The sequence below is a fragment of the Mustela erminea genome, chromosome 4 (genome assembly GCF_009829155.1).
Source record: "Mustela erminea isolate mMusErm1 chromosome 4, mMusErm1.Pri, whole genome shotgun sequence".
Classification (NCBI taxonomy): domain Eukaryota; kingdom Metazoa; phylum Chordata; class Mammalia; order Carnivora; family Mustelidae; genus Mustela; species Mustela erminea.
The window spans coordinates 78,145,675-78,161,714 of NC_045617.1; positions in this window are offsets into that span (position 1 = coordinate 78,145,675).

Sequence of the window (16,040 nt, forward strand, 5' to 3'; positions counted from 1 at the left end):
TATTATTTTTTTTTTATTTCCAGCATAACAGTATTCATTATTTTTGCACCACACCCCGTGCTCCATGCAATCCGTGCCCTCTATAATACCCACCACCTGGTACCCCAACCTCCCACCCCCCGTCCCTTCAAAACCCTCAGATTGTTTTTCAGAGTCCATAGTCTCTCATGGTTCACCTCCCCTTCCAATTTCCCCCAACTCCCTTCTCCACTCTAAGTCCCCATGTCCTCCATGCTATTTGTTATGCTCCACAAATAAGTGAAACCATATGATAATTGACTCTCTCTGCTTGACTTATTTCACTCAGCATAATCTCTTCCAGTCCCGTCCATGTTGCTACAAAAGTTGGGTATTCATCCTTTCTGATGGAGGCATAATACTCTATCCCCAGGGGTACAGGTCTGTGAATCACCAGGTTTACACACTTCACAGCACTCACCAAAGCACATACCCTCCCCAATGTCCATAATCCCACCCCCTTCTCCCAAACCCCCTCCCCCCAGCAACCCTCAGTTTGTTTTGTGAGATTAAAAGTCACTTATGGTTTGTCTCCCTCCCAATCCCATCTTGTTTCATTTATTCTTCTCCTACCCACTTAAGCCCCCATGTTGCATCACCACTTCCTCATATCAGGGAGATCATATGATAGTTGTCTTTCTCTGCTTGACTTATTTCGCTAAGCATGATATGCTCTAGTTCCATCCATGTTGTCGCAAATGGCAAGATTTCATTTCTTTTGATGGCTGCATAGTATTCCATTGTGTATATATACCACATCTTCTTGATCCATTCATCTGTTGATGGACATCTAGGTTCTTTCCATAGTTTGGCTATTGTGGACATTGCTGCTATAAACATTCGGGTGCATGTGCCCCTTTGGATCACTACGTTTGTATCCTTAGGGTAAATACCCAATAGTGCAATTGCTGGGTCATAGGGCAGTTCTATTTTCAACATTTTGAGGAACCTCCATGCTGTTTTCCAGAGTGGCTGCACCAGCTTGCATTCCCACCAACAGTGTAGGAGGGTTCCCCTTTCTCCGCATCCTCGCCAGCATCTGTCATTTCCTGACTTGTTTATTTTAGCCATTCTGACTGGTGTGAGGTGATATCTCATTGTGGTTTTGATTTGTATTTCCCTGATGCCGAGTGATATGGAGCACTTTTTCATGTGTCTGTTGGCCATCTGGATGTCTTCTTTGCAGAAATGTCTGTTCATGTCCTCTGCCCATTTCTTGATTGGATTATTTGTTCTTTGGGTGTTGAGTTTGCTAAGTTCTTTATAGATTCTGGACACTAGTCCTTTATCTGATATGTCATTTGCAAATATCTTCTCCCATTCTGTCAGTTGTCTTTTGATTTTGTTAACTGTTTCCTTTGCTGTGCAAAAGCTTTTGATCTTGATGAAATCCCAATAGTTCATTTTTGCCCTTGCTTCCCTTGCCTTTTGCGTTGTTCCTAGGAAGATGTTGCTGTGGTTGAGGTCAAAGAGGTTGCTGCCTGTGTTCTCCTCAAGGATTTTGATGGATTCCTTTCGCACATTGAGGTCCTTCATCCATTTTGAGTCTATTTTTGTGTGTGGTGTAAGGAAATGGTCCAATTTCATTTTTCTGCATATGGCTGTCCAATTTTCCCAGCACCATTTATTGAAGAGGCTGTCTTTTTGCCATTGGACATTCTTTCCTGCTTTGTCGAAGATTAGTTGACCATAGAGTTGAGGGTCTATTTCTGGGCTCTCTATTCTGTTCCATTGATCTATGTGTCTGTTTTTGTGCCAGTACCATGCTGTCTTGATGACGACAGCTTTGTAATAGAGCTTGAAGTCCGGAATTGTGATGCCACCAACGTTGGCTTTCTTTTTCAATATCCCTTTGGCTATTCGAGGTCTTTTCTGGTTCCATATAAATTTTAGCATTATTTGTTCCATTTCTTTGAAAAAGATGGATGGTACTTTGATAGGAATTGCATTAAATGTGTAGATTGCTTTAGGTAGCATAGACATTTTCACAATATTTATTCTTCCAATCCAGGAGCATGGAACATTTTTCCATTTCTTTGTGTCTTCCTCAATTTCTTTCATGAGTACTTTATAGTTTTCTGAGTATAAATTCTGTGTCTCTTTGGTTAGGTTTATTCCTAGGTATCTTATGGTTTTGGGTGCAATTGTAAATGGGATTGACTCCTTAATTTCTCTTTCTTCTGTCTTGCTGTTGGTGTAGAGAAATGCAACTGATTTCTGTGCATTGATTTTATATCCTGACACTTTACTGAATTCCTGTATAAGTTCTAGCAGTTTTGGAGTGGAGTCTTTTGGGTTTTCCACATATAGTATCATATCATCTGCGAAGAGTGATAATTTGACTTCTTCTTTGCCGATTTGGATGCCTTTAATTTCCTTTTGTTGTCTGATTGCTGAGGCTAGGACCTCTAGTACTATGTTGAATAGCAGTGGTGATAATGGACATCCCTGCCGTGTTCCTGACCTTAGCGGAAAAGCTTTCAGTTTTTCTCCATTGAGAATGATATTTGCGGTGGGTTTTTCATAGATGGCTTTGATGATATTGAGGTATGTGCCCTCTATCCCTACACTTTGAAGAGTTTTGATCAGGAAGGGATGCTGTACTTTGTCAAATGCTTTTTCAGCATCTATTGAGAGTATCATATGGTTCTTGTTCTTTCTTTTATTGATGTGTTGTATCACATTGACTGATTTGCGGATGTTGAACCAACCTTGCAGCCCTGGAATAAATCCCACTTGGTCGTGGTGAATAATCTTTTTAATGTACTGTTGAATCCTATTGGCTAGTATTTTGTTGAGTATTTTCGCATCTGTGTTCATCAAGGATATCGGTCTATAGCTCTCTTTTTTGGTGGGATCCTTGTCTGGTTTTGGGATCAAGGTGATGCTGGCCTCATAAAATGAGTTTGGAAGTTTTCCTTCCATTTCTATTTTTTGGAACAGTTTCAGGAGAATAGGAATTAGTTCTTCTTTAAATGTTTGGTAGAATTCCCCCGGGAAGCCGTCTGGCCCTGGGCTTTTGTTTGTTTGGAGATTTTTAATGACTGTTTCAATCTCCTTACTGGTTATGGGTCTGTTCAGGCTTTCTATTTCTTCCTGGTTCAGTTGTGGTAGTTTATATGTTTCTAGGAATGCATCCATTTCTTCCAGATTGTCAAATTTATTGGCGTAGAGTTGCTCATAGTATGTTCTTATAATAGTTTGTATTTCTTTGGTGTTAGTTGTGATCTCTCCTCTTTCATTCATGATTTTATTTATTTGGGTCCTTTCTCTTTTCTTTTTGATAAGTCGGGCCAGGGGTTTATCAATTTTATTAATTCTTTCAAAGAACCAGCTCCTAGTTTCGTTGATTTGTTCTATTGTTTTTTTGGTTTCTATTTCATTGATTTCTGCTCTGATCTTTATGATTTCTCTTCTCCTGCTGGGCTTAGGGTTTCTTTCTTGTTCTTTCTCCAGCTCCTTTAGGTGCAGGGTTAGGTTGTGTACCTGAGACCTTTCTTGTTTCTTGAGAAAGGCTTGTACCGCTATATATTTTCCTCTCAGGACTGCCTTTGTTGTGTCCCACAGATTTTGAACCGTTTTATTTTCATTATCATTTGTTTCCATGATTTTTTTCAATTCTTCTTTAATTTCCCGGTTGACCCATTCATTCTTTAGAAGGATGCTGTTTAGTCTCCATGTATTTGGGTTCTTTCCAAACTTCCTTTTGTGGTTGAGTTCTAGCTTCAGAGCATTGTGGTCTGAAAATACGCAGGGAATGATCCCAATCTTTTGATACCGGTTGAGTCCTGATTTAGGACCGAGGATGTGATCTATTCTGGAGAATGTTCCATGTGCACTAGAGAAGAATGTGTATTCTGTTGCTTTGGGATGAAATATTCTGAATATATCTGTGATGTCCATGTGGTCCAGTGTGTCTTTTAAGGCCTTTATTTCCTTGCTGATCTTTTGCTTGGATGATCTGTCCATTTCAGTGAGGGGAGTGTTAAAGTCCCCTACTATTATTGTATTATTGTTGATGTGTTTCTTTGATTTTGTTATTAATTGGTTTATATAGTTGGCTGCTCCCACGTTGGGGGCATAGATATTTAAAATTGTTAAATCTTCTTGTTGGACAGACCCTTTGAGTATGATATAGTGTCCTTCCTCATCTCTTATTATAGTCTTTGGCTTAAAATCTAATTGATCTGATATAAGGATTGCCACTCCTGCTTTCTTCTGATGTCCATTAGCATGGTAAATTCTTTTCCACCCCCTCACTTTAAATCTGGAGGTGTCTTCGGGCTTAAAATGAGTTTCTTGGAGGCAACATATAGATGGGTTTTGTTTTTTTATCCATTCTGATAACCTGTGTCTTTTGACAGGGGCATTTAGCCCATTAACATTCAGGGTAACTATTGAGAGATATGAATTTAGTGCCATTGTATTGCCTGTAAGTTGACTGTTACTGTATATGGTCTCTGTTCCTTTCTGATCTACCACTCGTAGGCTCTCTCTTTGCTTAGAGGACCCCTTTCAATATTTCCTGTAGAGCTGGTTTGGTATTTGCAAATTCTTTCAGCTTTTGTTTGTCCTGGAAGCTTTTAATCTCTCCTTCTATTTTCAATGATAGCCTAGCTGGATATAGTATTCTTGGCTGCATGTTTTTCTCGTTTAGTGCTCTGAAAATATCATGCCAGCTCTTTCTGGCCTGCCAGGTCTATGTGGATAAGTCAGCTGCCAATCTAATATTTTTACCATTGTATGTTACAGACTTCTTTTCCCGGGCTGCTTTCAGGATTTTCTCTTTGTCACTGAGACTTGTAAATTTTACTATTAGGTGACGGGGTGTGGGCCTATTCCTATTGATTTTGAGGGGCGTTCTCTGAACCTCCTGAATTTTGATGCTCGTTCCCTTTGCCATATTGGGGAAATTCTCCCCAATAATTCTCTCCAGTATACCTTCTGCTCCCCTCTCTCTTTCTTCTTCTTCTGGAATCCCAATTATTCTAATGTTGTTTTGTCTTATGGTGTCACTTATCTCTCGAATTCTCCCCTCGTGGTCCAGTAGCTGTTTGTCCCTCTTTTGCTCAGCTTCTTTATTCTCTGTCATTTGGTCTTCTATATCACTAATTCTTTCTTCTGCCTCATTTATCCTAGCAGTGAGAGCCTCCATTTTTGATTGCACTTCATTAATAGCTTTTTTTATTTCAACTTGGTTAGATTTTAGTTCTTTTATTTCTCCAGAAAGGGCTTTTATATCTCTCAAGAGGGTTTCTCTAATATCTTCCATGCCTTTTTCGAGCCCGGCTAGAACCTTGAGAATTGTCATTCTGAACTCTAGATCTGACATATTACCAATGTCTGTATTGATTAGGTCCCTAGCCTTCAGTACTGCCTCTTGTTCTTTTTTTTGTGTTGAATTTTTCCGTCTTGTCATTTTGTCTAGATAAGAGTATATGAAGGGGCAAGTAAAATACTAAAAGGGTGGCAACAACCCCAGGAAAAAATGCTTTAACCAAATTAGAAGAGATCCAAAATCGTGAGGGGGGAGAAAGGGGATAAAAAGAGGTTCAAAAAGGAAGAAAGGAAAAAAAAGAAAAAAGGAAAAAAAAAAAAAAGAAAAAAAGAAAAAAGAAAAGAAAAGAATTAAAAAAAAAAAAGGAAAACACCTAAGAAAAATGTAAAAAAGAAAAAATATATATATTAGATAAACTAGTAAAAAATCGTTAAAAAAGAAAAAGGTAACAGTTAAAAAAAAAAAAAGTTTTACCCGAAGGCGAGAAAAAAAAAAAACAAAAAATGAAAAAGAAAAAAATTAAATTAACTGCAAGACTAAAAAAAATCACAGGGAAAAAGCCATGAGTTCCGTGCTTGGCTTTCTCCTCCTCTGGAATTCTGCTGCTCTCCTTGGTATTGAAACCGCACTCCTTGGTAGGTGAACTTGGTCTCGGCTGGATTTCTTGTTGATCTTCTGGGGGAAGGGGCCTGTTGTAGTGATTCTCAAGTGTCTTTGCCCCAGGCGGAATTACACCGCCCTTACCCGGGGCCGGGGTGAGTAATCCGCTCGGGTTTGCTTTCAGGAGCTTTTGTTCCCTGAGCGCTTTCCGTAGAGTTCCGGAGGACGGGAATACAAATGGCGGCCTCCTGGTCTCCGGCCCGGAGGAGCCGAGAGCCCAGGGCCGCACTCCTCAGTGCGCCCTCAGAGAACAGCGCCCAGTTACTCCCGTCTGCCTGACCTCCAGCCGCGCTCCGAGCTCTCCGAGCCTGCGACCAGTTCAAGGTAACACCGAGCTGTGAGCTTACTGTTGGCTCTGTCTCTGTAGCCGGCTTTCCCGTTCCAATACCCGCAAGGTCTGCGACACTCAGACACCCCCGATCCTTCTGTGACCCTGCGGGACCTGAGGCCACGCTGAACCCGCGTGGGCTTCGCCCCGGTTTAGCCTCTGGAGCGATGTCCCTCAGCGGAACAGACTTTTAAAAGTCCTGATTTTGTGCGCCGTTGCTCCGCCGCTTGCCGGGAGCCGGCCCCTCCCCCCGGGGTCTATCTTCCCGTCGCTTTGGATTCACTTCTCCGCCGGTCCTACCTTTCAGAAAGTGGTTGTTTTTCTGTTTCCAGAATTGCTGTTCTTCTTCTCTTCGATCTGCCGATGGATTTTCAGGTGTTTGCAATCTTTAGATAAGCTATCTAGCTGATCTCCGGCTAGCTGAAGCAGTCTCAGCCTGCTACTTCTCCGCCATCTTGACTCCTCCCCTCTCTTCTTCTTTTTTTAAAGTATTCAATCTAGGTAAGGTTTGCCATTTACATCTTAATTTTTCATAATTTACCTTCAAAAATAGTTTATTCCATTCCTCTATTTTATCTTTTATGTTACTGTCATCATGTATTTTACTTCCACATATACAAAAAATCCCACAGTACATTATTACTATTTTTGGTTAGGGCAGTCTTATATTTTTTAAAGTTATCAAAGGTAAGAAAAATACCTTTATGTTTACCTTCATTTTTACTGTTCGCACCTTCTTTTCTTTGTAAAAATTCACATTTTCATCTGATTTCAAACTCTTTCTGAATGAAGGATTTCCTTTACCATTTCTTGTAGTAAAGGTCTGCTGGCAATGGCTTTTTTTTCCTAAAAATTTTTATCTTAACCTTAAAAAAGTAGATGTATTTTTACTGAATATGCTGTTTTGAGAATAATTTTTTCTTTCTTTTTTAAAATTAACATATAATGTATTATTTGCCTCAGGTGTACACGTCTTTGAATCGTCAGGCTTACACACTTCACAGCACTCACCATAGCACATACCTCCCCCAATGTTCATAACTCAACCACTCAAGAATTTTTTTTTCTATGAATTATGTTCAAAATGTCATTTCATTGTCTTTTGGTTTGTATCATCTGATGAGAACTCTGCTGTAATTTTTATCTTTGTTCTTTGTAACTTTGGTTGTCTTCAAATATTTTTTTATACAGCTTTTATTCTTTTTCTGGGACTCACATTTATAGTATTGCATTTGAGTATTGTCCTTTATCTCTTGAATATTCTATTTGATTTCTCTCTTCTTTATTTCAGTTTGGATAATTTCTATTGATGTATCTTCAAGTTCACTGTTTTTTTGTTTATTGTTTTATTGTTTGTTTTTACTTTTTATTTTCATAGCTGTGTCCAGTATTTTGATAAACAAGTCAAAGGAATTCTCCGTCTCTGATACTGTTCTTTTAAAATTTACAGCGTTTTTATTTTACTCTTATTTTATTGTTTCCATATCACTATGGAAATTTCCCATCTGTTTTTATATGTAGTTCATCTTTTCTAGAAGATCTGCTAACATATTAATTATACTTATAATGTTGCTGTTTGATAGTGCCACCATATGGACATCTCAGTCTAATTTTATTGATTGGTTTATCTTTTGACTGAGATTTTTCCTTCATTTTTTTGCATGTCTCATAATTTTTGACCAAATGACAGTTTCATATACTGAAGAATACTAGTAAAGACTGGGGTAAAAATTATTTAATCTCAGAAATTAGCACATTTCTTCTGTTAGGTTGTTAGTATGGAGGGTTGAGTCAATATTGTTACTACTTGAGCTAGATTTTGGTTTGATTGTTGGTATTTAATCTTCATTGCACCACAAGCTTTGAATTCCTATAGTGGTAGGTTGTTGTTATCTTGCACGAGGAGTGGAGCCTGGAGAGCTGGGGTTTCCTTCAGTGTTCCCCCTCTGCCTGCCTTCAGCTTTCAGCAGTCCCTCCATGCTTGCACTATAGAGGGGATCTCTGTGTATATTATTCCCCTGTCCCAGAAATAGCTTGCTATTGATTGCTGATCATGTTAGGAGAGGAGGGTGTTCTATTATCCTGGTCTAGACTCATTTTTAGGTAAGCTCTCTGCTCCTGGGCCTTGGGGTTATAGTTCCCACAGACCTGGCTTTCTTCCTTGTCTCTGCCAAACCCTGCCTTGTATATTTTGAGAATCTCAGGTGGGAGAGTATTTCCTGCTTTTTTACCAGTAGCAGACCTCTGCTTTGTATCAGTGTAGGATCTTAAGTCCAAGAGATTTATCTGCTTCTCCTTCAGGAGTAAAAAAATTTGCCTCTTCTCTTTCTATTCATGCCTCAGGAATAGTGAATGTGGTTATGTCTTGGAGACAGGAGGGGTTCTTATTTATTACTCAGAAGCAGATGGGATTGTGCAGCTACTATACTCCAAGAAACAGGATTTTTACCTGAATCCTAGGAGCAGTGGCACTTTTTGCCTTTATTTCAACAACTTAATATTTTTCATCCTTTGATAAAAGAAGCATCTGAGAAAGTTTGTATAAGTTTTTTTTTTTTTTTTTATGTCTGTTCCTCAGAGATAGCTGATCACCCATGTATCTGTGTTACGCAGGGAAGTTCTCCACAGTTTTCTGCCCTGACCTTAAATTTGCATGGGATAGGCTTGTGGAAAAAAGATTGTGAGGACAAAATATACTTCTTTCTAGGGATTTAAGTTTTTCCAAACTTATATAACAGTCAATTCTCAGACTTTAAGGATTTATTAAAATTTAATGTAATTTATTCTTACCCACTTCTATGATAAGTGCTTCATCCTCTTATGCCTTGCCAAAGGTAAGATTTTATATGTACTGTTAATTTAGTGTATTTGCTTGACTGACAGCCTCAGGTTTCCTATAGACTAAAGAAATGTTTGATTTTGTAAATTATTTGACTTTTTCTAGTTGTTAAGATGGTAGCAACATTCTCTTAGGTTTTCTGAATCCTAAGCAGACACAAGACCTCCTTCAGTTTACAGCTGTTTTAAAGCCACCAATTAGAACAAATATATTAACTTAGTAGACTTAATCTTAACAGAAAAGCAATGCAATATGATTCACTTAATTTGAGATTTAAAGAGTATAGTAGGCATGATTTTCAAAGAATTACAATATTGAAACATGACCAATGAAACTATCAAGAAGTTATACATGAGGCAACTGGATATTGGTGTCTGGAATTGTGAATGCAAATAATGGATAATGTGGTATTTCATAGATTTCTGTGGTTATATTCATCACAAGAATATTAACTTTAATTTTTGCAGGTCAGATAAGTTTCTTGGAGGAAGTAGAATGTAAATTTTGCCTTAAAGTATGTGTAGCTTAAATTAGTAAAGACAGAGGGATGGGCAGTCCAAGTCCAAGTGACAGAAACAGCAAATTCAACAATAAATTCAAAGTCATGTGGAGGAAAAATGAGTAAAGATTATGGTATATTGGAAAACAATAAAGATACCAGCTTTGTTTTGTTCAGAGGTTGGCAAAGATAGCTATGAGCCTCATCTAAAATGTTGCTGTTTTTATATAGCAGTGAGCTAAGAATGGTTTTTACATTTTTAAAAGGTTGCTAACAAAGAAAAACAAGGAGGAGGAAGAGGAGAATTAGAAGGAAGAACAGGAGCAAGAAAAGGGGAGGAGGAAAAGGAGGAGAAGAATAGGAGATAAAGGAAACAGAAAATTACTAGGAGACCAAGCCCAAATACGACTTGTAAAAAGCCTAAATTATTTACTATCTAAACCTTCACAGAAAAATTTTTCCATCCCCTCATCTGTAGTTTTCTTGTTGTTATTCTGTGTTAGAGGAATAGAAATTCTCCCCAATTTTTCAAAATGTGTACTAAGATAAATGTAATTGTCATATAAATCTAATTTCTCTTCCATTTGCTTTCAATTGATTTATCAAATTAGACCTCATAATTATACTTTGAACTATGTATTTTTTTGCACAATCTATGATTTTTTTTCAGTTATGATTCACTAATGTGGACTTATAATTTACTAGATCACACATATTGCCACGTGGGTTTTATGCTGCTGTTTCCTTTGTTTATTGTAACCCAGATACAACCATAATTTTGTTTTCCAAATTGCCATAAATCCATGACATAGTTAAGGAAACTGTCATGAGTTTGAGGGTTTGGGGGCTGATCAAGGAATACACAGGACCAAAGATGACAATAATGTTAACAAACTAGGACAGCAGAAGACCTTCCTGAGATAGCAGCACAGGGCCACCATCTGGAAGGGGAAGAGGACAAGTGAGGACGCTGGGGAGTCTCTGGGTTAGAGAACTCAGAAAAACAATAGTAATTTGTGGTGTTTTATAACCATGAAATTTGTTTTACCTTTGGCTCTCAGATGTTGAGTGCTGTTTCGTGGGGGATGCAGAACAGCCTCTAAATTGCTAAAAATATGCTTACTTGGGCTATGTTTAAAACAATTGTCTGGATGCGTAAGAATTTGAGTTTGGGGCTGGTGCACTTGGCTTAATGGTCTTAACCTGCTGTGAAGAAATAAACATAGGGGCTAATACACAGGGATCATCTTTAACATATGTAAATACCAATAATAAAATAAAACCCACTAAAGAGACCTCATGGAAGAAATACTCAACCCATCAATGGTGAAACACCAGGTTGACAATTTTTTTTTCCATGAAGATAGTTTTGACTTTCTGATTTCTTTTATGCCTTTCCCTCTTTACTATTCTTATTTGACATATTTTTTCAGATGGTGGAGATAGCCACATGAGATAGAAAGAACTGATTATCTAAACCCCTTTTCTTCTCTTTTTGCTTGACAGTGACAACATTTGGTATATCTTCAGAAGATGTATGACTTCAGGAAAACAAAAAAACTAAATCTGATATTCTGATTTTTTTTTTCTTTCAGATTTTAAAATGTAGGTTAGGGGTGCCTGGCTAGCTCAGTCAGAAGAATGTGAGAGGAGTTTTGAGTTTGAGCCCCATATTAAGTAACGAGATTACTTAAAAATAAAGTCTTAAAAAATAAATACAAATAAATAGAACATAGCTTAAACCTTAAGAGTGCACTTATCTTGATGAACATTGAGCAATATATGGAATTGTTGAATCACTATATCATACACCTAAAACTAATAGAAACTGTATGTTAATCACACTGGAATTAAAGTTAAAAAAATTTAAAAAATTAAAAAATATATTTTTATTTATTTTTTAAAAGATTTATTTATTTATTTGAGAGACAGTACACAGGAAGGAGGGGCAGAGAGGGAGGGAGAAGCAGACCTCCCCACTGAGCAGGAAGCCTGATGCAGGGCTTGATCCCAGTACACTGGGATCATGACCTGAGCTTGAGCAGAAGGCAGATGCTTAATCAACTGAGCCACCCAGACAGCCCTCAAAATTAAAAAAAAAAAAAAAAATTAAAAAAGAATCAACCAAAAACAAAAGAAAAAAAGAGAATGTCATTGGCTAAATTTGGGATTTAGTTTAAGCATTTTATATTTGTTTCCCATTTTTCCAGATAATCAATAACACCATTTACAATAGCAAATGGTATTTTCATAAATATTGTTTAAAATTTAATTTTTATCTGGTCAGGTCCTCAATCAAAAAAGTGTCATTAACTGGTAAAATATTTGATATCCTACAATGTGCTTTAAACTTTTTCATCTGCATCCTCAAATATGCGAAGGAAATAATTTTTTTCATGGGGAAATTCAGTTTGTTATGTAAATTTGTTCAGAGCTTGGCATGCAGAAGGCAGAAAGGCCAGGTACATATTTTCTGACATCTGTTGCTCTCAGCAAATAGATATCAAACCGCAACAGGGAGATATCTGCTTTTTGTTTCAGATATCTTAGAAAACTGTTTATAAGTCCTAAAGTCAAATCTGATATTGTTTGGTCATAGATATAAGGATCAAAAGAAGAATGTAAAAGTCAAAGTAAGAATAAGGGCAAAAGAAACATGAATTCATTTTTATTGGTCTTGTTTTATTAGTGGATTTGACAAAAGAATTTCATAACATGCTTTCTGCCAGTTCATTGCTTGATTCTGGCTTTGATGATTGCTGGCACCTCCATAAGCCCAGTGGACTTTATGGTGAGGAAAACTGACTCCTGTTGTTAAGTAAAATGTCAAGATAAACTCAGTGAGGGTTTTTAAGAGATTTAAGCCTTGGATTACAAACACAGCAGAAGTAAGGAAAACACATATTTTGACATTCAGCTTTCAGAGGTGAAGACCTCACCATTTTACTAGCCATGACCTGTTAACTAACAATCTTAGTCTCGAATATTTGAGACCCTCCAGCTTAGAAAATAACTAATATTTGCTTCTCAACCTTGGAGTCCACAGCAATACTGCATAATTCCAGGCTTCATCATTTTCAATCAAGACACTAATTTATTTATTTAATTTTTACTACAATCAAGAAGTATCATTAGCAAATAGTGTTGCATAATCCAAAAGAGGATTTCCAAGAAACTTGATTGACTAATGTTACCAACTAAATTGTGTCTCTTCACTGCAATTCATATGTGAAAACCCTAATTCCTAATGTGACCAATTATATGGAATAGGTTTATGGAATATGGAATCTTTAGGAGATAATTAAAGTTAAACCAGTTAGTAAGGATGGAGCCCTAATCTGATAGGACTGTGACCTGAGAGGAGGAAGAGTCTCTCTCTCTTACTGTCTCTCTGTCTCTCTGTTTTTCTCCTGCCATGTGAGAACATAGTGAAAGGCAACCATCTGAAACCTGGAGGGAACTCTCACCAGAAATTGAATTCTGCTGGACCTCCATCTTGGAATTTCCAGGCTCTAGAGCTGTGAGAAACTTCAGCTGTTTAAGCCATTCAGTCTAGGGTATTTTGTAAGGGCTGCCTTAGCTAAGGAAGACAATTAATTTGCATTATGTAACTGTCTTAATTTTATGCAGGATATATGAGAATAACTACTTCCTTGAAATACTTTAAAAGTCTTTCCCTAAAGGAAAAACAAAAAAAGCAGCAAACAAAATAATAGACTAGAGATGTTGATAATTGATCCTGAAGTCAAATCACCCTTCACTTGCCTTTTATAGTTAAGGATGAGCATAGCATGGCTTTCCTACTTTCAGCAGACCAGAACTTCTTAGAAAACATATTCCATTATTCAAAGGTTAAGGCTTTCTTTCAAGTTGTGTACTGTAGATGTTTAATTAGATAAAGACTCAGTATTATGTTGGTAAGATTATGTTAAGATACAAGTTCATAACTGAACTTTTCTTTCTTCTTTCTCTCTGCCTTTCACCCATGTAAATCTTGTTTGCTTCAAATAAAGTTTCTAATTGTTTATCTGATCTTTGTATTTGACTTTATGATTAAAAAAACCCTCAGTTTTCTATTTGTATTTTGTCCTTTTTTTTTTTTTTTTTTTTGACTGTGAGAAGCCTCACCAAATTACCTGTGAAAAATAGTTACTCTTTGGCCAAAGAATTCATGTGCAGGGAAAAGAATGTTAGAAAATTTTGGATTTAATGATATAAATAGAAAATAGCATACTGCTTTTTAGGCATATTGGGCCTTCTTCTAAATCAATTTGAATTTGTAATGATATCTGCATATGTTCAAATAATTTTTAGTTTTTATTAATTATGAAATTAGTGAGGTTATATTTAAAATATATAACAAAAACTACCAGATGGAACTTATTTTTATAAAAAGTACATATGGAGGCTTCAGGCTGCATCAGAGTCAACTTGGGAGTAAAGATTTGATACTGTTTAATCATTTTATCCTGGATAGTGAAAGGAGGGATGTCTCCCGTGTATGTGCTTAACACACAAGATCATGTTCTATGTGCCATAATGGAATGATGGTAGGGGTGGGGAGATCTGTCTCTCCTTTTGTTTGTTTTTGTTTGATAGGTTAGATTTTATTTAACTTTGACTGAACTTAAATGATTTTGATTACTGACAGGAGCCTCGTGGCTAAAAATTCAGGCATTTATAGGAAAACTCCAAATAATGTCTTTCCTTTGTCTCTGAACACTAACCGGGTGGAGAAGTTGTCTTTTGAGTGTAGGACTGGCGGAACATGGTCTTTCTCATTCCTGGACTCTATCCAGTGAGACAACATATTCAAATGTTTGAATGTCTGTAATGGGCACACTAGATTTCTTATGCCTCCATTGCGTACTCCTTTATTGGGTTTTCCCTCTGTGCTGGGTCCTGGGGTTGAATCATGAATCTATAATTTGAGACGGGATATGAGAGGGAAGTCCTGGCAAAAAAAGAAAAAAAAAAAAGGATAGGGGAATAAAAGAGATGAAAGAGAGAGCGGTCCTTTCCTTTAGGCCTTCATGGATCGAGATGAGAGAAGGATGCCGAGTTGGCAAAGAGTTCTTTTGTTGTGTATCTCTCCTGGCTGCTGGCCTCTTACCTGCAAATTGACACTCAAGGGCAGAATAGAGGTTTATAGAAACATCCAGGCAAATATATGGGGTCTCTAAGAAGACTGCGGGGAGCTGTAGTCCCATAGAAGAATCTCTAATAGCCATATCTCAATCACCTATTCAGAGAGCAGACTCAAATGGCCTCACCTCTGCAGAAACCAGGCAGGAGTCCAGGGTTCATTCTTGCTACATCAGGACCTACCCCAGACTATTATGGGGATGGTGCACATTCTCTCAGTCAGATGACATTGGAAGAGAGGAGGGTGAGAGAACTCTCAAAGATCAAGCATTTCCCTAGGAACACTAAGCCATCCAAAAGAACTATTTAAACCAGAGCCAATACGGAGCCAAACTTTAAATAGACAGAGTATCTGAACTGAAGGAGATTATTCAATGTAGAAGAGGCAGATTTTCTTAATCAAGAATTCCAATATTTCTTAGTACCTAGAGGAGTCAGGAAGATTGTTAGCTCCAGAAATTGAGGTAGTGTGTTTATTTGCAGATCTCAGTACAATATGAGTATAATTGCACTTCTGATATACATGATTTGATTTTCATAAAATTATGAATGTCCCATGATGGTGGCATAGGTCACTTATCTGGGTCATGTTTCATTTATATTTGTTAAACACGTGGTTGACCTAGCTTTAAACATATATATTGGTCTTTGAAGCTCTCACAAATAGAGTTGTTTGCATTGACCGAATAATTTTTAATCTTTTCTTAACCCTAAATTTTTATGTGCTTGTATAATTGAGGTGATTCTGAAAAATGCCTTCATTTCGTCAGACATTAAGAAACAATATAGTGGAGAGAACACTGGACAATGAGTCAAAATAAACTCTGATTCAGTTAGGGAGGAAGTGTTTTTCTGAATGCCTGAATAAATCACTGTACTTCTTTTAGCCTCAATGTTTTCATCTATGAAAAATTCATTCCTTTATCCCATTTACTCTTAAAAATTTATTATTATAAAAGACAAATTAATTCCCTCTATGGACTTAAAGAAGAAGAGGACTGAAACCTTCTCTTAAAGAACTCCAGTATTGGAAGCCTGGGCAAAAAAGAATGATTCGTTGATGAAAACGAATCATTTCCACAATGGAGACTGAAAACAGAGTGCAAAGAGGTGGGAGAAAAACCAAGAGCATACACTATCATGAAAGCCAAAGGAAAAGCGTTTCAAGGAGTAGTGAACTGTTTCGGCTCTTACTGCTAAAACTTAAGCACAATGAAAATTGAAAAGTAACTGCTGTGTTTAACAGTGTGGTGGACCCTGATGACTAGTCAAA